Source organism: Heloderma suspectum, chromosome 4, assembly GCF_057233095.1.
Source record: "Heloderma suspectum isolate Gila_16-S chromosome 4, 16-S_ref, whole genome shotgun sequence".
Classification (NCBI taxonomy): domain Eukaryota; kingdom Metazoa; phylum Chordata; class Lepidosauria; order Squamata; family Helodermatidae; genus Heloderma; species Heloderma suspectum.
The window spans coordinates 36,705,260-36,728,579 of NC_139461.1; the positions used below are offsets into that span (position 1 = coordinate 36,705,260).

The 23,320-nt window shown below is 44.3% G+C and overlaps 1 long non-coding RNA gene across 1 annotated transcript in view; it reads left to right on the forward strand.

The window, feature by feature from the left end:
• LOC146346701 (uncharacterized) overlaps positions 1-16,642 on the forward strand; it is a 47,831-nt gene extending 31,189 nt beyond the window's left edge. The window contains exons 4-5 of the long non-coding RNA XR_014790018.1: positions 12,320-12,349; positions 16,085-16,642. This is a non-coding gene — a long non-coding RNA (uncharacterized LOC146346701). The remainder of the gene's footprint in view (positions 1-12,319; positions 12,350-16,084) is intronic.
• Positions 16,643-23,320: the final 6,678 nt, after the last annotated feature.

Sequence of the window (23,320 nt, forward strand, 5' to 3'; positions counted from 1 at the left end):
CTTATTTTAACTAAGGCAAAGTATGTGTAATTTAAATAATCCCATACTATTTCATTTCATTTATTGTATTTCTATACCGCCCCATAGGTGAAGCTCTCTGAGCAGTTCACAAAAATTAAAACCATGAAAAATACATTATACAAAGTACAAAACCATTGACGTAAGAGCATATAAACAGATAACACAGAGACAGAAAACATATACCTAAAAACTATTTTTAAACAATCAACTAAAGACCATCCAGGACTTGATTAAAACTCATTGTATGCTGCCAAATGTCTGAGAGAAGAGGACAGTTTTAACCTGGTGCCAAATGTTGGCGCCAGGTGGGCCTTGTCAGGGAGATCATTCCATAATTGGGGGCCATCACCAAAAGGCCCTCTCCCTTGTTGCCATCCTCCAGGCCTCCATCAGATGAGACACCCACAAGAGGGCCTTAGATGCTGAACATAGTGAACAGGTTGGTTCGTGCCAGGAAAGGTGTTCCATCAGGTATTGTATTCCTGAGGCTTTATAGGTCTTTCCCCCCTGTTTCCCCATTTCCCCCTTCCTCTGTTGTGTCTATTTTAGATCGTAGGCCTCTCGGGGTAGGGAATTGCCATGCCTGCTCTTTGTAAATCATTGTGTACATCAGGGATGGGGGACCTCCAGCCTGTGGGCCAATTTGGCCCCTTAGGCTGGCCCATCTGGGCTGCGGGGCCTCAGGTGAATCATTGCCCCCTACCTGAAGCCCCAGCTTCAGGCTACCAGAGGTTTGGGGGAGAAGGCGGGATAGGCTTCCGCTTATTTCCCCTCTGAATTTGGGAGGGCAAGATTTCCCTGCCCTGCATCCTCTCCAATGGGAGAAGGTACGGAGCAGTGAAAACTTCAGGCTTTCCCTAGCCAAGGGAAGCCAGCACACAGCAAAGCCAGCTTCCCAGCTAAAGGGCCAGGGGGAGGAATGGCCCCCCAAGCAGCACTTTGGTCAGGGAGGCTTTTCTGCAGAACTGCACACTTGGTCAGTTCTTACAGGAGCTGTCCGAGTCCCGAGGTTGGGGCTCAGCTGGTGCCTGCAAACGTCAGCCAAGTGTGTGTTCTCCATTATTATCATCATCCCACCTTTTTTTCCAATACTGGGACTCAAGACAGCTTCACAACATTTAAACATATACAGTTAAAACATATAAACAGAAATACACAAAAGTTAAAAATATAATTAAATCATCAATAATATTAAAATTGTATAAAATATCAGAATTTAAACAGCAACAATATAAACAATATTCCATCATATTCTCACAGGTCCAGACTATCTATCCCCAAAGCCTGCCGGAACAAAAAAGTTTTTGCCTGCCTGAGGAAACATACCAAGGGGGGTGCCACTCTCGCCTCCCTGGGAAGGGAATTCCAGAGCCTTGGGGCAGCCATTGAGAAGGCCCTCTCCCGCATTCCCCCCAGGCGAGCCTGTGATGGTTACAGGACCGCGAGAAGGGCCTCCCCTGAAGATCTCAGGGCATGAGCAAGCTATAGAGGAGAATATGGTCTTTCAGATAACCTGGACCCAAGTTGTATTGGGCTTTATAGGTCATGACCAGCACTTTGAATTGTGCCTGGAAACAGACTGGGAGCCAGTGATGCTGTTTTAGCAGGGGCGTTGTATATTCCCTGTAGCCAGCCCCAGGCAACATGCGGGGAAGGCAAAGGACGCCCAAAGCTGGCTTTCTGGCTTTAGAGAAGAGCTCCAGCCAGCGCTTCGGCCAGGGTCCCAGTGACATCTGCATGTGAACTTGCTATAAAGTGCCTTAAGACCTTGGTATGGGATAGGGTGTAGATATAAACAATCTACGTGCTTAAGATGTAAATGTATCAATGGCCAGATCCAGGAACATTAAATGTGCACAACCTATTCGGTAATGCTGCTTAATGCAAATACTAACACTCTATTTCAGACGTTATGATGCTAATGTAGAGCCTTGAATGCCTTTTTTTCCTTTTTTTAGAAAGGCAGGATACAAATCAAACAAATGAATAAATAACATATGCTTGATTCTTTTAATGTACAGTGAATTTTAAAATTAAATATTGTGTGTGGGTGGACAAACCTTTTATGTGAAGGAGACAGGTCTGAAGTTTCTTAAACATCTCACAGCTGGCACAGAAGGAACACTTAACCCATAATCCTATACATGGTTAGGATCAGTTTGCAATTCTTTATGAAAAGTTGTACAGCTCATCTATTAGGCAAATACAGAATAACTCCCTGTTCCCTATAGAGGGAACAGACTCATTCCCAGCCATTTCTAGTGGTACTGTTCATTCATTCTGATATAAGCAGTGTTTGCATCTTGTATAGTGAATAGAATATATTGAATTGGTGCCCTCTTGTGGCCAAACGTTAATTACAGGCAGCTGAATTTATGTTTTGTAAAGATAAACTGCAAGTCCCCCCCACCCGCCCTTGGCACTTCTTTGCAGCAATTTTGGGCGGGGGTTTTGACTTCTTTATTGAAATTTTTATGAGGTTTTAAGGGTTTCTTTGCCCCCCCTTTCCACTTACTGTTGCTGCAAATGATGCCTTGGTGTGCAGCTATATGCAGCCATGCTGTTGTTCCTATGCAGTTAGATGCTATGCCTTGTGGGAACTATACTACATGATGATGAAGCATATTTCCCCATGGGCATTCTGGACCCCATTTGAATAGGAAGAGCAGTACAGCTGCCAAGCTCCATCTCAAGACATCACTTGCAGCACTTTTTTTTTTTTTTTTGAGTGGAGGGGGCAAAGGAGAGAAATCCTCACCACTTTGTAAAAATGTAAATTAAAAAACAAACATGCGAATTTTGCCCCAAACTCCCTTCTCATCTCCAGAAGCATTTTCGACTCCCCACCAATGCCACAAACCACAGATATTTGCTTCAGGTGTAATATTTTGCATGCTCAGATTGACTGTAAGATACACATATGAAAAATAAAAGTTGGCCAGGTTAAGCTGGCATTTTGCAAAAGGCCTTCAAATAGCAGGCCACATGCTGACACTGAAATCTGTCATGAGGCAATTTCACCTGCTCACAGAATTCTTCTACTATCTGCAAAAACATTTTTCAGAATTCTGCACCAAAGGAACTGAAATCCTGTACCAACAACAGCCAAATTCTGTGACCTCTTATCAATTGTGCATATATTTTCCAGATAGTTAAAATAAATGTGGCTGCTTACTAACCAAATGCCTGCCTGCTTATTGCTGTTTCCCTTAAACAAGTCCTGGGACATTTGTGGAAAGGTACTGAGGCAAGAGCATTCACTCAGATGCACAGACCAGGGGCATCATTTGCTTTATGGTGGGGGTCCTGCACTTCAGAGTAAACATTTAAGAAAGACATAGCTGTTAAGACACCCATTAAAAGTCTCTTTTGGCCCTTACTACAATCTCTTTGCATCCCACCCTGCAATGAAATCTGAAATGGCAACTCTTGCTCAGTCTGGATTACAACTTTATCATAATTTAATACAACCTCCACCACCGCCGCCAGGTATCTGTCAGCTAGTAATTTCAGATCACACCCTGGCATGGTATCCTGCAAGTATCTATGCTGTTTATTTGTAAATCTGTTGTCAGCCTTGATACCTCTGTGGCTTCTGGCATGAATAGATAGATTAACGCTCTGCTTTCTGTGCTGGTGTTAGTTAGCCAGCCAAGATGGACATGGGTCCAACTCTCGGGATGTCGCTAAAAGATAGCCCTGTGATAGATTGCACAGCTATGTGATAAATGGCATTTGTCATGCACCTTTTCCCAGCCCACCTGATTCTGCCCTTCCATCCATCTCAGCCAAGGTTATTCCTAGCACACAAGTTTGGCTTAGCTGCTTTGCAATTACTGAGTGCTAAAGCATATTGCTGTTCCTTGCCCCTGGTGTCTGGCCAGCTCACCAGGCCCCTCCATGCAATATCCAACACGGAAAGGCCAGTGGGGCCTGCCACCGATGTTTCATGGCTCCCCAACCCCACCACTTGATGTCCATGTGTTTCATGGGAATAGGAGCTGTCTAGGCTTCTATTCACTAACTTAATAGGTGTTTCTTCCTTCCTTTCCCCTGGTGCCTCTCCCAGCTTCCCACCAGCTACTCAAACCCAATTCTATAGCAAAGAAATAATTAATGGGGCTGGTTTTTACACAGAAGCCACCACATGCCATAGAAACAGCTTCTGCCTAGTAGCTCCACATAGCGGCCAAGATATGCATTACTGGCTCTCCACACAGACCACAGGAAGTTTCCTGATTCCAAGTCAAACTATTTGTCCATCTAGCCCAGTACTGTCTACACCAGGGGTGGGAAACCTCAGCCCTGGGGCCAAATCTGGCCCTCCTAAGTCCCAATCTGACCTCCCGGAGGTTCCTGAGATGGCAATTCCCCTGCTCTCCCTTTCCCTGAGCCACCAATAGTTTGCTGGTTTCCCTGCTTCTGTTTTTTCCCCATTCTAAAAGTTTGCAATACCTCTCCTAAGGCGTAGTTATTATTTATTATTCATTACATTTATACCCCACCTTTCTTCCACTGTGGAACTCAAGGTGGCTACATGTGGTTCCCAGGTGGTCTCCCCTCCAAGCACTGACCAGACCCAGACCTGCTTAGCTTCAGCAACGTGGCTGCCTCATGTGCCTTCAGACTATGACCTGGGACTTAGTTAATGGCAATATCAGCTTTAAGCCAAAATATGGTTGCCTTTGGCCCCACCCCATTTTCCTTTGGCTCTACCAACCACTGAAATCTGGCCCCTGGGAGCCTCTCCAAAATGAAATATGTCCCTCAGGCTGAAAGAAGTTCAACACTCCTGATCTACACTTCCTGGCACTCACTTGGGCAGAGGTCATTCCCACCTGCTACCTTATCATCAAAAGAGCCCTGCTGGATCAGACCAAAGGCTGACCTTGTCCAGCTTCCTGTTTCCAGAGCGACCAGCCAGATTCCTATGGGAAGCCCACATGCAGGACATGAGGGTGCGATCCCTTAACTGGATATAGCAAAGATTGAACCTGGACCTTTTGCAGGCATCCTATGTGGCCCTACCTCTGAGCGATGGCCCCTCCACAAAACCTGTTGGAGTGCTCCTGCAAAATCAGGATTCTCCATGCCAATGGATGAATGTTTTCGATGGCAGGTAGTGGGAGTGTAGAAATTCTCCATGCAATGGCAGTGGTCCATGTAATGAAACACTACAGCAGGGGTCCCCAGAATCAGGGAATTTGAGAAACTGCTGTGGGTGTCACCACAAAATGGCTCCCACAGAGATGTGGCTAGTCACGTAATGACTGCCGTGGCGGCCTGGCTAGTCAAAAGTGAACTACGATGTCAGGGCTAGGTGAGAGAGAAATAGTGACGCTAGAAGCTGGGAGTGGAAGAGAAACAGCAAGGCAAAGGGGCTGAGAAAGAGCAAGGCTAGAGGCCAGGAGAGGGAAAAACACTGAGCTGAAGAGGTGGCAGGGAGGGACATAGGCTAGAGGCTGAGGGAGAGAGAAAAAGCAAGGCAAACAGGTAGAGGAGAAAGAAAAAGCAAGACTAGAGATTGGTACGGGAAAGACAGTGAGGTAAAGAGGTGGGGAGAGAAATAGTGAAGCTAGAGGCTTGGAGGGAGGAGAAACAGCAAAGCAAGGGAGTAGAGTAAGAGCAAGGCTAGAGGCTATGCGGGGAAGAATCAGCGAGCTAAAGAGGTGGCAGGGGAAAGAAATAGTGAGGCTAGAGGCTGGAAGGGAGAGCAAGGCAAAGGGGTAGAGGGGATAGAAAGACCCAGGCGACAGGCCAGAAAGAGCAAAAGAAGACTGCCCTATCATTTTCTAATTTTTTTCTTAAAACTCTTTTCTTGAAGGGGGCAGTTTCAGGAGAGTTTTGTGGGTGCTCTGTTGCGGGCCCTTGCACTACAGATTATGTCTGTTATGTGAAGCAAGCAACTGTCACACAGAGATTGTTTCCAGCAACCTCCATGTGATAGTCTGAATGTATAGGCTCTTCCTCTGTCTCCCCAGTACACAAATTAGGCCAAGTCTAAACTGGCCCTTACAGAATTCAGAGCATCAGTGAGAGCGTCCTCCTCTTCCCCATTTTGTGTGCCCTTCAAAATGGCTTCCTCTCCTAATTGCACACACATACACACACCCCATTGGAAAAAGGGCACTAACTTTCACATCTGTTATAGCCACTATTCTCAGAAGTTAGAATCCAGAACTAGAAACTGCAGTTATGCCACCTGCTTACAGTCTATACTATCTGTAGTGACTGTTATGCACCAACCACTTCACAATAACAGATATGTGAACACACAGAAACACTCCCCAGAGTTTTCATTAGACTTATTTAATTTTAATTTTGTTTGGCTTCCCTCTAAAATCCTTTTTTGTCACAGGAAATAGTTTTGGATTTTTCAGATTTTCCTTCAGCTGAAATCCAGGCAGAACTTAGTGCACAAATCCCTGAGAAATGTCACTAGTCTTATCAGCATTTTCTTTTCTTTTTTTCTTTATTCCCTTAAAGTTCCTCACACTTTTTACCTGAGGAAAGACCTGCAAAGTTTGCCTCAAGTTTCGCTGTGGGGACATTTCTGTCCTTTCCTACCCATATGTAATTACTTCTTCCTTGTTGTCTGAACAACTTGGAAGAGACCTTTAAAAGAATTGCCTTGTTAGCTCTTGTCTGTTTGGTTCTTCATCCCTGCTTGTCTTTCCTTGTCCAGCTGCCTGAATTCCACTCTACAAGAATCTCATTTGCCCCAAGTTCTTGACAGGGAAATAATGAAATAATACACTGCATATTTAAAATAATGAAAAATAAGGAAACCTGACTTCCTTTCTGTGTCAGTTGAAAGATCAAAATTAGTTTTATTTATCCTTGACACCAGGCAACCAAATCTAGACTTAAAAACAGATGATCCAGTCATAAAAGCTGGATAGGTAGTAACCATACCAGAAGTGGCAATTTTCAGTTTCTAACAATCCATGTCCAATCCTTCAAACCGAAGCTTTATTGTGCCTCTTTGGGTCTCCCCCCTCCCCTTTCTAGAACAGCAGAAAATCCTCAGTAGCAAAAGCTATTTAAAGTCCCTGGCCCAATACTGAATCCGCAGATTTGGCAGTCAGAGGTTTCAGCTGGATTTTCTGGGCAGTAAGTAACTCAGCAACAAATTTAGTCTCTCTCTTTTTTTTTTAATACAATGGCAATAGTACTTGGAAGTAAGAGGAATGAGTTTGGACTCTGCCAAAATTTAAATGAAAAATCTAACTATAGTTGGCCTTAAAACTTGTTGGCAGGCCATGCTGCTTGTACATGGGAGACCAGAGGCTGCAACAAGAAAAGTCAAGGTCCCTATTAAACTAGCCCCGGAGACTCCTGAAAGAGACTTGGTCATGAATAAATGAACCAAGGGTGGCCTAGTGCTCCTTTTTCAGAACAATTAGCTGCCTGATCACAGCTTTCAAAGGACTTCAAAGTAGGTGTGCCTCAGTGCTGACTCTGTGTTTTTGAGGGCCCTTGGGCAAGGAACCCTCAATGGGCCCCCTCCCTCAGTGGCTCTCCCTTCTCACCACCTTTGTCACCAGCTGCTCTTGCGCCTCCTCCTCTTTCTCATCATTGCTACCACTTGCTTGCTTGACAGGCAGAGAGCTGGTGTGCAAGTAGGCCGGGGCATCTCCTGCTCCTTCTTCTCACAACCATCACCGTTGTCTGGGCCAGAGTAAGAGGCAAAGTGAACAAGCAGGTGAATGGTGAAGAAGAGGAGCAAGTCCAGGGGCCTATTTATTTATTTATTATTAAATTTATTAATCGCCCATCTGGCTGGTCACCCAGCCACTCTGGGCGATGTACAACATACAATAAAAACAGTTTAAAACAATAAAATTCTACAATAAAAACATTTTCTAAAATACCCTAACCCACCCCAAATGCCTGCCTGAACAACAATGTTTTTAATGCACGACGGAAGCTTATTAAAGAGGGGGCATGACGGAGTTCCCTAGGGAGGGAGTTCCACAGAGTGGGGGCCACCACAGAAAAGGCCCTCTCCCTCGTCCCCACCAGTCTAGCTGTCCTGGCTGATGGGACAGAGAAAAGGCCATCCGAGGCTGATCTTGTTAAGCAGCCTGTCTGGTGCTGCTGGAGGCGCTCCTTAAGATAGGCTGGGCCGGAACCATATAGGGTTTTAAAGGTCAAAACCAACACCTTGAATTTAGCCTGGAAAACCACTGGTAACCAGTGCAACTCCTTCAGCACTGGAGTGATGTGATCTCACCGGCGGCTGCCTTTAATCAGGCGAGCCTCCGCGTTCTGTACCAGCTGCAGTTTCCGAACCGTCTTCAAGGGTAACCCCACGTAGAGCGCATTACAGTAGTCTAAACGAGAGGAGACCAGGGCATGTACTACCGATGGGAGCAGATGGTCGGGAAGGAAGGGGCACAGCCGCCGTATCAGATGGAGTTGATACAGTGCTGTCCGGCTCACAGCTGACACCTGAGCCTCCATGGACAGCTGGGAGTCCAAAATGACCCCCAGGCTGTGGACCTGGTCTTTCAAGGGTAGCCGTACCCCATTCAACACCAGGTCAACATCCCCCAGCCTCCTCTTGTCTCCCACCAAAAGTACCTCGGTCTTGTCAGGGTTCAGCTTCAGCCTATTCCTCCCCATCCAGCCACTCACCGTCTCCAGACATTTGGACAGGGATTCTACGGCCAACCTTGGTGAAGATTTGAACGAGAGGTAGAGCTGCGTGTCATCCGCATATTGATGACACTGCACCCCAAACCTCCTGATGATAGCCCCCAGCGGCTTCACATAGATGTTCAATAGCATCGGGGAGAGGATGGAACCCTGTGGCACCCCAGAAGTAAGTGGCCACGGGTCCGAAACCTCCTCTCCCAGTGCTACCCTCTGGTACCTGCCAGAGAGGAAGGACCGGAACCACTGCAATACGGTGTCCCCAATGCCCAACTCCTCCAGGCGGTCCAGGAGGATACCGTGGTCAACGGTATCGAAAGCCGCTGAGAGGTCGAGGAGAACAAGGAAGGAGCATTCACCCTTATCCAGAGCCCTCCTCATATCATCTACCAAGGCGACCAAGGCCGTTTCTGTCCCATGCCATGCCCAGGCCTGAAGCCCGACTGAAATGGGTCTAGATAATCAGTTTCTTCCAAGTGTGCCTTCAACTGCACCGCCACCACCCGCTCAATCACCTTACCCAAAAATGGCAGATTTGAGACTGGGCGAAAGTTGTTCAAAACTTGAGGATCGAAGGAGGGCTTCTTTAAGAGCGGTCTTATCACTGCCTCCTTGAGGGCTGATGGCATCACTCCTTCCTCAAGGGAGGCGTTCACCACCGCCTTGATCCCCTCACCCAGTCTCTCTCTGCAGCTCATAATGAGCCAGGATGGGCAAGGATCAAGTAAGCAGGCGGTCGGCCATACCAATGAAAGCACCTTGTCCACTTCATCAGGAGGAAGAAGCTGGAACCAATCCCACAAAACCGGTTTGCCACAGGCCGCCTCTTGCTCACTAACTGTATCCACAGCATGCAGAGTAACACACCTAATCTGATCAATTTTATCTGCAAAGTGCCTTGCCAAGGCCTCACAGGAGGCCTTAGAATGCTCCAGTGGTTCCGGAGCCACAGGACCGACCAGGCTCCGGACCACTTGGAACAGCCTCCTGGGACAGCACTCTGCAGACGCGATGGAGGCAGCATAATATTCCTTTTTTGCTGCCTTCACCGCCACGTGATAGGCTGAAGATACAGCTCTAGCCCGTGTCTGATCGTCTTTGGAGCGAGACTTCCGCCACCGGCGCTCTAGCCGTCTCACCTCCTGTTTCAGAGCTCGTAACTGTGGATTGAACCATGGTGCAGTCCGAGCCCTGTTCAGGGGGAGAGGGCGTTTCGGAGCCACCCGATCTAATGCCCCAGTGATTGCGGCATTCCAGCCACCCACCAGGGTCTCGACCGAGTGGCCGTTGGCATGCCCCAGAGAATCCCCAAGTGCGTTCAGGAATCCATTTGGATCCATAAGATGCCTGGGGCGGACCATTTTAATGGGTCCTCCACCCCTGCAGAGGGGTTGTGGAACCGAGAAGTCCAACGTCACCAGATAGTGATCTGACCATGACAAGGGGGTGGTGGATGTACCCCCGACTTCCAGATCACTCCCCACTTCTCCAGAAACAAACACAAGGTCTAGTGCATGATCGGCTACATGGGAGTCATTGTCAGTGGAGCCCTGCTGAGATGTGAGCCCTCAGCAGGTGCCCAACCATACCTACTGTTGACGCTGACCGTTGTGTCAACAGACTGGTTGAGAAAGACCTACAGTGTATTAGTTACCAAGTTTCCAGGTGAATATTGATTGGGGGAAAAATATGGCCCATTTGTTCTTCTGTTCTTAAATTTGTTTGAACAAAGCCATTCAGGAAAAAGGGAAAGAAATATAACTCTTCTAAAGCAATACAGGCTGCAATTCTACACACATTTTCATGGGAATAAGTCCCATTGAACAGAATTGTGCTGTTAGGCACTTAGAAATAAGCATTAACCGCTAATATCATTGATTGATTTTTCTCTTTGTGTCACAAATCATTTTCTAAAGAATATCTGATACCACTGATTCCTGGGAGATTGTTAAGGGAAATTAACTTTGGGAGATTTGTATTTTGATTTCTAGGCCACCGGAAGGATTTAGGAGAACTAGGGCTTAGGCAAAACAATTTTTTCCTGACTTCCATTTTAGTTGAACTGCAAAATAGCCATCAGGTTTTTTTTCAGCACTGAAAAATGAGACATTTTGACAATGTTTTCAGTGACGCTGTCTTTAGGAAGCAGGTAAACTGGTGCAGAGGTGCCTATCCAAGATGGCAGCAGATAGAGTGCAGACACTCTAGGGGACAACAGCAATGCTTCCCTGACAGGTCTCATTCCATGAATGTGCTACTGTGGCTGCTAACATACTGCTGGTAATACAGTCAGCATTTTGGTTGATAAAAAGCTGATTGCATCAGCCATTCATGCCCATGGGATGTAGAAACTAGGGGAGCAGTTAAGCTGCTCCCTAATCAGTGCTAAAGGTGCATCATCTTAGATGCCTGTGTATCCAATTGGGTATATGACCTTATTTGATGAAGTCCTTCCTAATGAAATCAACATCAGTTTTCGCACAAAACTCACTTGAAAAAAAGAGAGTTTTCAAGTGATTTGAGAGTACCATTCACCTGGCATCCTCTGTCCCAATTGCATTTGTATCTTTGTATATTTGCCATAAGCAGAACCTCATAAACGTCATCCTTGTTCCCGGAAACCACCTGGCTAAGGGCAGAAAGTTCAATGATATCTGGAACTGCTGAGAGGCATGGTGTTAATGTTAGGTCCATCTGCTTCTTGGTACAATTGGGCATATGGAACACCTATGACATGTGAGAAATGTAATTATTTAAAGGGAAAAGCAGGAATAGTACAGCATTTGAAAAATACAGATCTTAGCTTTTAAAAAACTCAACTCCAATTGAGATTAAATGTAAAGTAAATAGCAGAATCAATCATCAAACAACATATGAAGGATAATACAGCAACCTTTGCTTTTGTATTAGTCCTCTTGATGGTCTATGCAACACATCAGGGAATCCTAAATGAGAAAGCAGGTGCATGCAACTTGTAAACAAATATCTCATGAAGTGTGTGTCTCTCCCCCACCCCGCTTCCCCAAAGCCTTTACAGCACAATCCTCCTATACATGTCTACTTGGAGGTAAGTCCCCTTGAGTTCAATGGGACTTACTCTCAGGTAAGTGTGCATAGGATTGCTGCTTTAATCCCTCAAGTCAGTCGCCAGAGTCTGTGCTGTAGCGATTGCTGTCAGTGCTTGGTTGAGCCTTAAAGTTTCAAGCTTTTCAGTCCTGCACAGAAGTCAGCCTTGACAGAACAATTTATCAGTAGAGTAAGTTTTCACTAATATGTGTGATATTAATGGCCATCTCCTTTTTATGCATTTTTGGTTTCTTCATATCAAATTAAACCTTCACATAGCAAGGTAACTGGGTTTTCTTTAAGAAGACGCTCACAAGGAGGGGGGAAATTTTAATGGGCAAAGGAAATTGACTGTAGCTTTTCCCCTGACTATAAATTGTATGCAGCTCATAGATTAGTCACATGCTGTGCCTGGGACTATTTCCTAGTACCAGTGTCATAATAGGTTGTGGCATCATGAATCCCTGCAGCCCTTAAGCAACCGGGGAGCTGTCAGATTTTAGAACTGGCTTTTTGGCTTCTTTTACTGCAGAGGTGAAATGTTTCTCTTTCTGTCTCCCTGTTTTCCATTTAGGACTCACCTTGAAGAACAGGACTGCAAAAGGTAGCCCCCCAAGCCTTGTCTAGCACCCGCTCTGCCATAAAAGGTATAAAACTGGGGGGGGGGCACTCTAGGAACAGGCTCTTTCCTGCCATAGAAGCCTCATTCTTGGAGAGTCCCTCGAGCATCCTAGGAAGCCCGCCAGCTTCCTAGGATGCTCTGGGGATGCTCTATGCATGAAGCCCATTCCTAGAGTGTTTTTTCCTCTCTTTTTGGTGATCAGGTTAGAGCGGCTGGGGAGGAGAGGGGAGTGGGGGAGCTGGGCACCTTGATGCTGTGAAATGGAGCAGATGTTGTTGTTCCAAGGCCAAGATCTGTGGTTGGTGGGGTGAGCGTGAGCAGTGTGTAATGTGTATGTGCCCATGTTCATCCCCCACCAATCCGGCCCTCAGGGCCAAAGGATTGTGCAACTCTGCTGTCTGTATAAAAAGAATGTTTACATCAAAACTTGCTAAGAAATTCAGATTCTTTTTTCTTGGATAGACAACTAGGCACCACACTCAGACTCGGTTAGTGGCTTGTAATGTGATCACTGTAAAATTCAGAAAGCCAAAATGTCCAGTGACATTGATCAGATTATACAATGGGTAATATGCAATGGTGTCATTCTGCAAACTCAAATAGCTTTAGCGGAGTTCCACCTAATCTTTCCATTGTGCAAGCAGTTGCGCATTATGCTTGCACAAGCATAATGCTCAGTTGCAGTTGCACAAACATAACTTTAGCTGGATTCTCTTCTTGTGCATAATTCAGAATCTAGTTTCTGCTAGCGCTGTGTCATTTGAGCAAGCGGAATGACACACTTGGATACTGCACAGTGTTTTCAGCATGTATCCTTTTGTGATTACACATAGAGGATATCAATAATGTGAGGAACAAAAGCTGAACATTTTAACAGAGAAAACTAGCAACTTTACCGAGAGCCTGAAAAAGGAAAACAAATGTCATTTGTTGTTGTTGTTCAGCTAGTATTCATTTCAGTTATATGTACTTGGGGATTTCATTCAGTCTGCATTTTTTAAGTGAACCAGCCTGATTCTTACTTCCCGGACTAATACTCAGGCGGGAATGCAGTTATTCTTCATTTTTTGTAATTTTCTGAATTGTCCGAATACAATTCTCTGCTCAAAAATGTACCATAGTGTGCATTTTAGGTTTAAAGTCACACAAAAATGTTTTATTTTAGGATAAAATATATACAATGCGAGCTTTAGGGTAAAGTGTGTACAAAAGTGTATTTTATGGAAAATACACTAAAAAGAATATCCATTTTCATGCATTGTAAAAAATCACAGATTAGTGCAGAAATGGGATGAAATGGATTTATGAACAAATAAATATGAAACTGACATGGAACAGAAATATAGGGATCCATCCAGCCCTAGTTACAGTGAGGTATGAGGACTAAGGGTTTGTGCCAAAAGCTTAATGAAAGGAATTAGAAGCTCTCCCCATATGGGAGAAGCCCTCTATGCTATTGTACCGTATGCTTGGATTTTTACCGATGTAAACATAGAGTTGGAGTGGTCCCTGTAGGTAATCCAGTCCAATGCCATACTCAGTACAGGACATCCAGAGGTAGACCATCACTAACAGATACCTTCCCAACAACTGCACCCAGTAAGGGAGAGCCTACCACCCCTGATGAACTGTTCTCACCATGAAGACATTTTTCCTAATGTCCAACCTTCCTGTTAAAACTAATAATAATAAAGAGGAAGCTCCTGGGACTCAAACCCGCACTGCAAACCCCAGAGAGCAGTTCCCTAACCAGAGAGCAGTTCTCTAATCACTCAGCCACATCACCTGATGAAGCTGAGAGGGGCCATATTTGACCTTTCTCTGTGGCTGTGCTTGAACCTCTGCCTCACACAGCCCAACTCCATGCCCTGGCAGCCTTTCCCGACCTTGGATCCCCAGATATTGGAATACAACTCCCATCATCTCTGACATCCTGGTCCCACAACATCTGGGAACCCAAGGTTGGAAAGGCTGCCCTACAGAGGTTGTCGGTCAGTCCAGTCCAGGCAAAGCTTTAACACACGATTCTGCTGACAGTAAAAGCCAGCATAGTTTTCAGTACAAGCTGTAAAGTGTTCTATGAGTTTGGGTTAGTTTTCAATACAAGCTGTAAAGTGTTCTATGAGTTTGGGTTAGTTTTCAGTACAAGCTGTAAAGTGTTCTATGAGTTTGGGTTAGTTTTCAATACAAGCTGTAAAGTGTTCTATGAGTTTGGGTTAGTTTTCAATACAAGCTGTAAAGTGTTCTATGAGTTTGGGTTAGTTTTCAATACAAGCTGTAAAGTGTTCTATGAGTTTGGGTTAGTTTTCAATACAAGCTGTAAAGTGTTCTATGAGTTTGGGTTAGCTTTCAGGAATTAGAATCAAGCTTTCAGAAGGGTGGAAGAATTGAATTGCTTTTACCTTTAATTTGTTATCCACCTTAAGACTTCAAGATAGGGTGGGAGGTCATACATATAAATAAATACCTTTATCCCTTTGGCTCTACCTCTACCAACCTACAGAAGCAGTGAATGTGAGTTTCAAATAAAAACACTACAAAAAAGGGTATAATTTTTAAAAACAATGAGGGCTTGTCACCTGGCCATGTGTGATTAACAGGGGAAAACACGGACTCTGGAGATCATAAAAGACAGCCACAACTCCTGCAGTATGAGCCAGAACTAAAATCTGCATTTGTCACAGACTGAATGTTAACAATGTCATTATCCTGTCAACATGATTGTCTCAAGTCACAGCTCAGCTCTTTGGATTAACTGTGAATGAGAGGAGGTGATTTTCTACCTGTGAGGTTGAACATAGCACAAGGACCCTGATCCAGTCCAAGGGGGCTGAATTTTTTAGTTGAAGCAAAGCCAACCACATTGGAATGTGGTTGGGCACCCATTTACCATACAGCTCCATAGCAGGTTAGGAGGTGCCCAACAGATAAATACATTCCCACAATGTTTCAGGAGACCGATTTGGGTCACACTTGAAAAGAACCAAATGGTTTGAAAATCAAGGGACACCTGTTTATCAACAAAGAGCACCCCTGCTGCTGTTCAGAAAGCTTTCACAACACCCTGCTTTACGGTACTGAACAAGAGAATTGGGGAGCAAATTACCCCTGGATAGCAAAATCAAGGTAGAATACTGCCAGGCACTTAATGGAAAAGCACTCATGCCCAGCTTTGGCTCTAAACATGAGTCTAACTCATAATATTATTGGAAGCAGCTGGACAGTCCCTATTTCTACATGTAACTGGATTGCCAACATTACTGCTGACCAGCTCTGAGTCCATGTATCCTTTTATCATTATTTGAGCCACTCGCTGCTTTTTTAAATTGGTGAACAAATTGAGTGCCATTTCATACAGCATGCAAAACTAAAATGTTGTTTTATTTTAACAATAGCAACTCTTGTCAGCATTTCTTTTGAGAAGCAGCTACTGATGCATTGAGAAATTCTCTCCCAGTTTGCATTTTTGGACTTCTTAAAATAAAAGAAACAGCATTTTTTTTTTCACATGTTAGCACTGAGCACACTATAGTAGAAACAACAGCAGCACCCAGTTTCAGTGATGGATGCTGCACACTTCACACGGGGGGGGGGGGGGATATTCCTACAGGGATGATATCAATAATTCAAAGGTCAAACATGGCAAATAATAGATATTGTGGACATTTTCCTGCAGCTCTGCCCCCTCCACGTACTAAGCTGCTCTCCTTTTTTCAGCTAACCCTGGGGTCAGCTCAAGAATCCAAGAGCCCGGCACCACGGATCATGGCCACTCCAGGTTGCTGCTCCCACTGCAGCTGGGAGGGCAGAGGAGTCCACTGAGCCTTAACATCACTCAGCACTGACTGTAGCGTTTCCACTTACCAATGGACATAGATAGACCTATTTTGTCTAAGATTTCATAGAATTTAAGTTAAATTAAGGTCTTGTATGGAAGGGTTGATGGAGGGAGTATCTGAACTTATTTTCTCTTTTTAAAAGATCAAGTAAAAACATATTCTTTTGCTAACGGTCAAAGTCTTGTTGTTACCATTTCACAAAAATGAAGCAATTCAGTCCATGCCTAATGTGACTATATATATTCACTCTAGTAAACCTGAAGCTGCATGATTTGTCGCTCATGCATATATCTATATTCGGAAAAGTGGGTAAACACTGCATAGAGAATATTTTGTGCTTCCCTGGTCTTGGACAGATTAGCAGAAATTAAATTTCACACTAATCTGCCCAAGACCATGAGTGCCACATTAAAATCTAGGGTGCTCAGTTAATTGTAAAAAAAAAAAAAAAAAAAGTCTCTCCATTTGTGCTATTTGTAGAACTTGGCCTTGAGCTTTGTCATTTACCTAGAAAGAGAGTCCATGTAATTACGTACTGGAAGTCTGTCTATCCACCCCTCCATGTGTGTTCTCGTATATGTATTGGTGCTGACATCTTTTTCATGACTTTTCCCATCATCTAGGGCAGGGATAAGGAATATGTGGCACTTCAGATGCTGTAGGACTGTACCTCATACCATCTTTTACTACTGGATAGGCTGGTGAAAGCTGATGGGGGTTGTAGTCCACCACCCCTGCTTTGAGGCTGAATATCTCTTCCTTCCCCGCCTTTGTCTTTGCTGCCTCTCTCACCATCAAGGCCTAGATTATAATGTCTTTGGAGCAGGGAACTTCCTTCCTTCCATCCTTTCTTTCTGATATTTATTAGCTAAGACTTTGGAAGACAGAAACAAAATTCAAAGTGATCTTGATAGACTGGAGTGCTGGGCAGAAAACAACAGAATGACATTTAATAGGGATAAATGCCAAGTTCTGCACCTAGGAAAAAGAAACCAGATGCACAGTTACAAGATGGGGGATACATGGCTCAACAGCACTACAAGCGAGAAGGATCTTGGAATTGTTGCCAATCACAAGCTGAATATGAGCCAACAATGTGATGTGGCTGCAAAAAAGGCAAATGCCATTTTGGGCTGCATTAATAGAAGCATAGCTTCCAAATCCCGGGAAGTACTAGTTCCCCTCTACTCAGCACTGGTTAGGCCTCATCTGGAGTACTGTGTCCAGTTCTGGGCACCACACTTTAAGAAGGATGCAAACAAAATGGAGAGGGTTCAGAGGAGGGCAACAAGGATGATCAGGGGACTAGAAACAAAGCCCTGTGAAGAGAGATTGAAAGAACTGGGCATGTTTATCCTTGAGAAGAGAAGACTGAGGGGAGATTTGATAGCGCTCTTCAAGGACTTGAAAGGTTGTCACAGAGAGGAAGGCCAGGATCTCTTCTCAATCATCCCAGAGTGCAGGACACGGAATCATGGGCTCAAGTGACAGGAAGCCAGATTCTGGCTGAACATCAGGAAAAACTTCCTGACTGTTAGAGCAATACGACAATGGAACCAATGACCTAGGGAGATGGTGGGCTCTCCCACACTGGAGGTGTTCAAGACGAGGCTGGACAGCCATCTGTCAGGGATGCTCTGACCTGGATTCCTGCATTGAGCAGGGGGTTGGACTCGATGGCCTTGTAGGCCCCTTCCAAACCTACTATTCTATGATTCTATTAACCACTTCTAAGTGACGTACAGAGGACAATTTACCGTTTTAACTTCCTAATCTTTTAGCTCTGGGGTTTTAAATCTGTATTTCAAATCTCTGCATTGGTGCTAGTTTTATTCTGGTTGTAGTGTTATACTGTGGTTTTAAGCTTTCATGTTTTATATTGTTTTATGCTGCACTCTGTGGTTTTAATTTTTGTGAACCGCCCAGAGAGCTAAAGCTCTTGGATGGTACAGAAATGAAATAAAACGAATGAACGAATGAATAAAATTACATTTCTGGGAATGTCTGTTTCCCAGGTATGTTTTTAATATGTGCTGAAAATCTGGAAGGGTTGGTGATAGGAGGTTCTAGAGAGTAGGCACTGACACACTAAAGGCCCTATTCTGAGTCATGATAAACAACCAAAGCCTTTTTACCAAAGCCTTTGAGGGCTAAATGCATTCCCTAAAGTTGCACACTGTTTTAACTGTTTCATAGAATAATAGAATAGTAGGGTTGGAAGGGGCCTACGAGACCATCGCATCCAACCCCCTGCTCAATGCAGGAATCCAAGTCAGAGCATCCCTGACAGATGGCTGTCCAGCCTCGTCTTGAACACCTTCGGTGTGGGAGAGCCCACTACCTCCCTAGGTAATTGGTTCCATTGTCGTATTGCTCTAACAGTCAGGAAATTTTTCCTGACGTTCAGCCGGAATCTGGCTTCCTGTAACTTGAGCCCATGATTCCGTGTCCTGCACTCTGGGATGATCGAGAAGAGATCCTGGCCTTCCTCTCTGTGACAACTTTTCAAGTCCTTGAAGAGCACTATCCTATCTCCCCTCAGTTTTCTCAAGGTTAAACATGCCTAGTTCTTTCTGTCTCTCCCCATAGGGTTTTGTTTCCAGTCCCTTGAGTGTCTTTGTTGATTTTAATTGGGATTAGCTTGTTTAATGGTTTAATATGTTTTTAGCTGTTTAAATTATTTATTGTTTTATACTGTTTAAATTGATTTTATTTGTATGCCACCCTGGGATCTTAATGATATAAGGTGGAATATAAATGTGATAGGTAGGTAGACAGACAGACAGACAGACAGACAGAGGCATCTATCGCCTGATGTGCGCAGCAACCAAGCAGGCTGGTAGGGAATTAGGCAATTCCTTAAATATCCCGGGGTAGCGTCCCACTGGGGCCTTGTGCGTGCAGCCAGCCCTGCCGGGTCCTGCTCCGCTCATGTCCAGGCCCGCTGGCCCCGGTCTGTGCTTGGCCCCTGCTGCATATAGCTCCATTGTAGTGCTTCCGGGGGCAAGCCCCTGAATAAGCGCAAATTTCGGGAAGGGGCGCTCATAGGGATGGCGGAGAGTTCCGCCGCAGACCCAAATGAGGCCGGATTCTTTTGAATCCAGCCTCCGTAATCCGCAGCAGAACGGATCACTGCGGGCAGCCAGTGTGCTTCCCTCAGCATAGGTGTAATTTGCTGATGGTAAGTCGCTGTCGTTACCAACCAGGCTTCAGCATTCTGCACCAACTGCAGGTTCTGGACCAGCCTTAAGGGTAACTCCATATAAAGCAGTAATCCAGTGCTGAGGTTACCAATGCATGGACCACAGTGGTCAAGCTATCCCTGTCCAGTAATAGCTGTAACTCTCTTATTTATTTGTTTGTTTGTTTGTTTGTTAATTTATTTTACTCTGTGAAGCTATATACAGGGTTGTCTATAGCTTCACAGAGTACCACTCTCTATATAGTGTTGTATTTCTATGGGCAGTATCCAGCAGAAAGCTACGCCCCCACTGATTCCATTGCGTCCCGGCTGTTTCTGCTTGCAAGCAGTGCTCACCACTTGCGCAACAGAGATGTAGCACTTCCGGGAGCAACTGGAAACAAGTGGAAATGCTCATTTCTGGAAGAGGGCAGGTCAGTGGAGCAGGGAGCTTTGCTGACCTGTCCTAGCCCAGAAACTAGAGTTCCTGCTCATTTCAGGGCTTCCTCTAGGAAGCATGAAATTTCTGTTGCACAAGCATTGGTTCCTCCTTGTGCAATGGAATTGGTGGGAAGGGCCCCTTACACAACTGAATTGATGGAGGCGTAACAGGATAGGCGGGGACATAGCACCCCATTGGATACTGCCCTAGGTATGATATTTGGTAGTCACCTTTTTACCCAAATCAGAGTACAACATAGTATACACAGTCATTAAAATATGATCAAATTCACCCAAAACAAAACAATAGTAATAAAACATGGTTTCTCAACTAGCTAGGGGCATGCCGCGTACACTAAAACCTACCTGGATCAGGGCAAATATATACAAAGAGCAGCAGTAAGTCATTTCATGCAGTATGTCCATGTGTGAAAACTGAAAACCCCTTTCTTAGCAGACAGCAGCAATAAATTAAAAACAACAATGATGAGAAGCATGCTGGAATTTTAAAAAGTATTCACTTTCCAGTGAAAACTAACTACATATATGCAACATGTCCTATCATTGCCAAATATTTATTGACCATCCATGTTTTTTCTTCCCTTATATGGGCTGATGTAATTCATGTTACTATCCTAGGAGGAGCGAATCACATATTTTTCAGCAACAAGTTCTAGTGAATCCATTTGATTGCTATGAGATGTAACTTGGGATGTACATTAAGGCGCTAATGGGGTGTGTATGGTTGGTATTGAGTTTTCATGATGAGCTGCGTGGATGTTTATCTGGTTTTATTATGAAGCCCAGAGTAAATCCGTACCCAGATATTCTATTTTAACTGAGAAACGAATGCTGACAGTTTACTGCAAGATGACAAATGAATGCTGACATTTTATTCTTACATGTTTATAGATCAGTCTAAAGGTTAAGCGTCGTTAATGTGGGCAATCTGAAAAATCCATATACATAAACAAAATATTCATTTCAGGATAACTATACGTCCAGTGCCATTCACAAAAGATGAAAGGAAGATTAAGGAGAGAAGGAGGAAAAACACAAATTTAACAGTATAAGTCTATTTTCTCAGTTGCTTGATTGATAGGTAGTGTGATCAACTCTCTTTGTCATTTAGTTTAAAAACAAACAATCCACTGCAACATCCCTCAATAAAGCAAAAGCCCCTCCTAATGACCCCATCATTACAATCACTTGCCAGCCAGTGATTTAGACTTCAGGACTTCCAAAAGTATTAGCCACTCAGTTGCCAGAAGAAGAGCAGAAAATCTCTGTGCTAAGGAAGAGATTTCCTTCCTTCCTTCCTTCCTTCCTTCCTTCCTTCCTTCCTTCCTTCCTTCCAATAATAATAATAATAGTTTCTTCTATGGAAACTTGAGCTACACTTTCTAATCCAGGGGAGAGCAGAAAGTAGCTCTCCAGATGTTTTGGATGTCAACTCCCAGAAGCCCCTACCAGAACGGCCAATGGTCAGGAATCCTGGAAGTTGAAGTCCAAAATATCTGGAGATCCACTTTCTGCCTACTCCTGGAATCTGTTAACTACCTTTTGATAAACTATAAGTGCTACATTATTAATTAGGACAAATTTTTTTAAAAGGTTCAATTGAATTCTATTTATTTATGTATTTATGCATGCAATCATTTCAGAGTTGCCTTTAGGGTCTCAAAAGCAACTTACAATTTAAAACTTTAGAACAATTTTAAAACTTTAAAACATCATCCACAATCCATCCATCCACATCCATCAAGAGCAGGAGAAAAACAAAAAATAGAGCATGGAGCGAATACACTTAAAATTGCTTGAAAGCCATACAAAACAAACAAAAAAGTTTTAACAGTTTGCATAAAGCTGAACAAAGAAGGGGCTAGTCTAACATCCTTAGGGAAACAGTTCCACAGTAAGGTGCCACCTCGGAGAAGGCCCCCTGCCTGTGTTCTCACCAACCTAGCCTCTCTTGCTGGTGGAACATACAGGAGGGCTTCAAAATTCTTATGATTAATTATCATACATTTCTTTAATTGTGCAATAGCTCTAATTAAAACATCGAAAAGAAACAACACATCAGATTTCTATTTAATAAGATGCAAAGGTAGCCAAGGGATTCTCTTTCATCCTCACTGACGAGAGTTGTTTATGACTGTTCTCAGATTTGAAAAGAGAACACCATGACCTTGAATACTCGTTGAAAAGTGGTGGGTACAGAATCGGGGAGGGTGCTGTGAGCTTGTGACACTAGTGCTCCAGAATTCGTGCAGTCTTCTTCTGTCAGGCCTGATCCAGCTCAACTTGATGCAGCAGTTTATGAATATACACGTGTGACCCTTACCAAAAGAACAGATTAGCTTTGTTTAATGAGAACAAATCTGTCAAAATTCCAACAACCATATCTGAGGAGATGAGTGTTAGTCTTGATCTTGAGGGCTTTAGCCCAGTGAATCGCTATGCCATCTGCAGATAGGATGGCCATGTGCTGAGCACAGTCCTTTATTTGAAGGTCTCTCTGTCCGAGTCCAGTTTAAAGGTAAAGAACCCTAAGAAGTGAGAGCAGCAGGGGCCTTGAAATTGCTCATCAGCGTTCGCACCTGGAAAGCAGACTGAGTAGGCAAATAGGTCACCTGCTCATGTTCTTCCCCAGTAAGGTATTGTATTTCTGTTTAAAGTATAGTAATTGTTTATGAAATTGCTTCTGTCTATATAAATCAGCATATGGAAATATTATGCAAACTTGTGTCCTCTTTTTGGGTGATGCATTTCCTCTTGGAAGGCGCTAAGAAATATCAGATATGAAACGAATATTTTTTGATGATTTGTAAGCAGTTAACCTGTCTGGAGAGGGGAATTGACTAGGTACAGTGTTGACATTGACAATGTGCTCGTTCCACAGTATAACTGCCCCCTGTTGGCAAGTCTGATCAGCAAATTCCAGGCCTGTTGAACCCATCTCTAGTTCTGTTGTCTTGTCTGGGGCTAGCCGTGCAAAGCTTTTCCCACTTTCAAGTTCCTCTCTCAAAAGTGCACGCATGTGACCCTGTTTGTTTATTTTTTCCTTTGACCCTTGAAGCTGTGGGTTGGCCAAGTCTCTCTTTTATTCTTTAGTAGGGATGTCAGAGAATTCTGCCATGGATCTTGGTGAGGCCAAATGCCAGTGCATTCAGCCCCCTGAAATCCATGGCGGAACGAAGCCCCCGCCCCCCCAACCCACGAAAGGCACGCAAAACGGAGCACTTACCTGCTGCCATCTGCGCTGACTTGCAAATGTCAAAAAATGCAAAAAATAATGTGTACACAAAAAAAAATTTGTACGCAAATGGCGGCAGCTATGGTGGCCGCCATTTGCGCTCCTTATTTTTCGCCATTTTAGTCTACGTAAATATTTACGTAGATTATTACGGCGAAAATAAAGGGGAACGCAAATAGTGTACCAGGCGCTATTTGCGTTCCTTTTTGATTCGCCGTTTTAGCCTATGTAAGTAT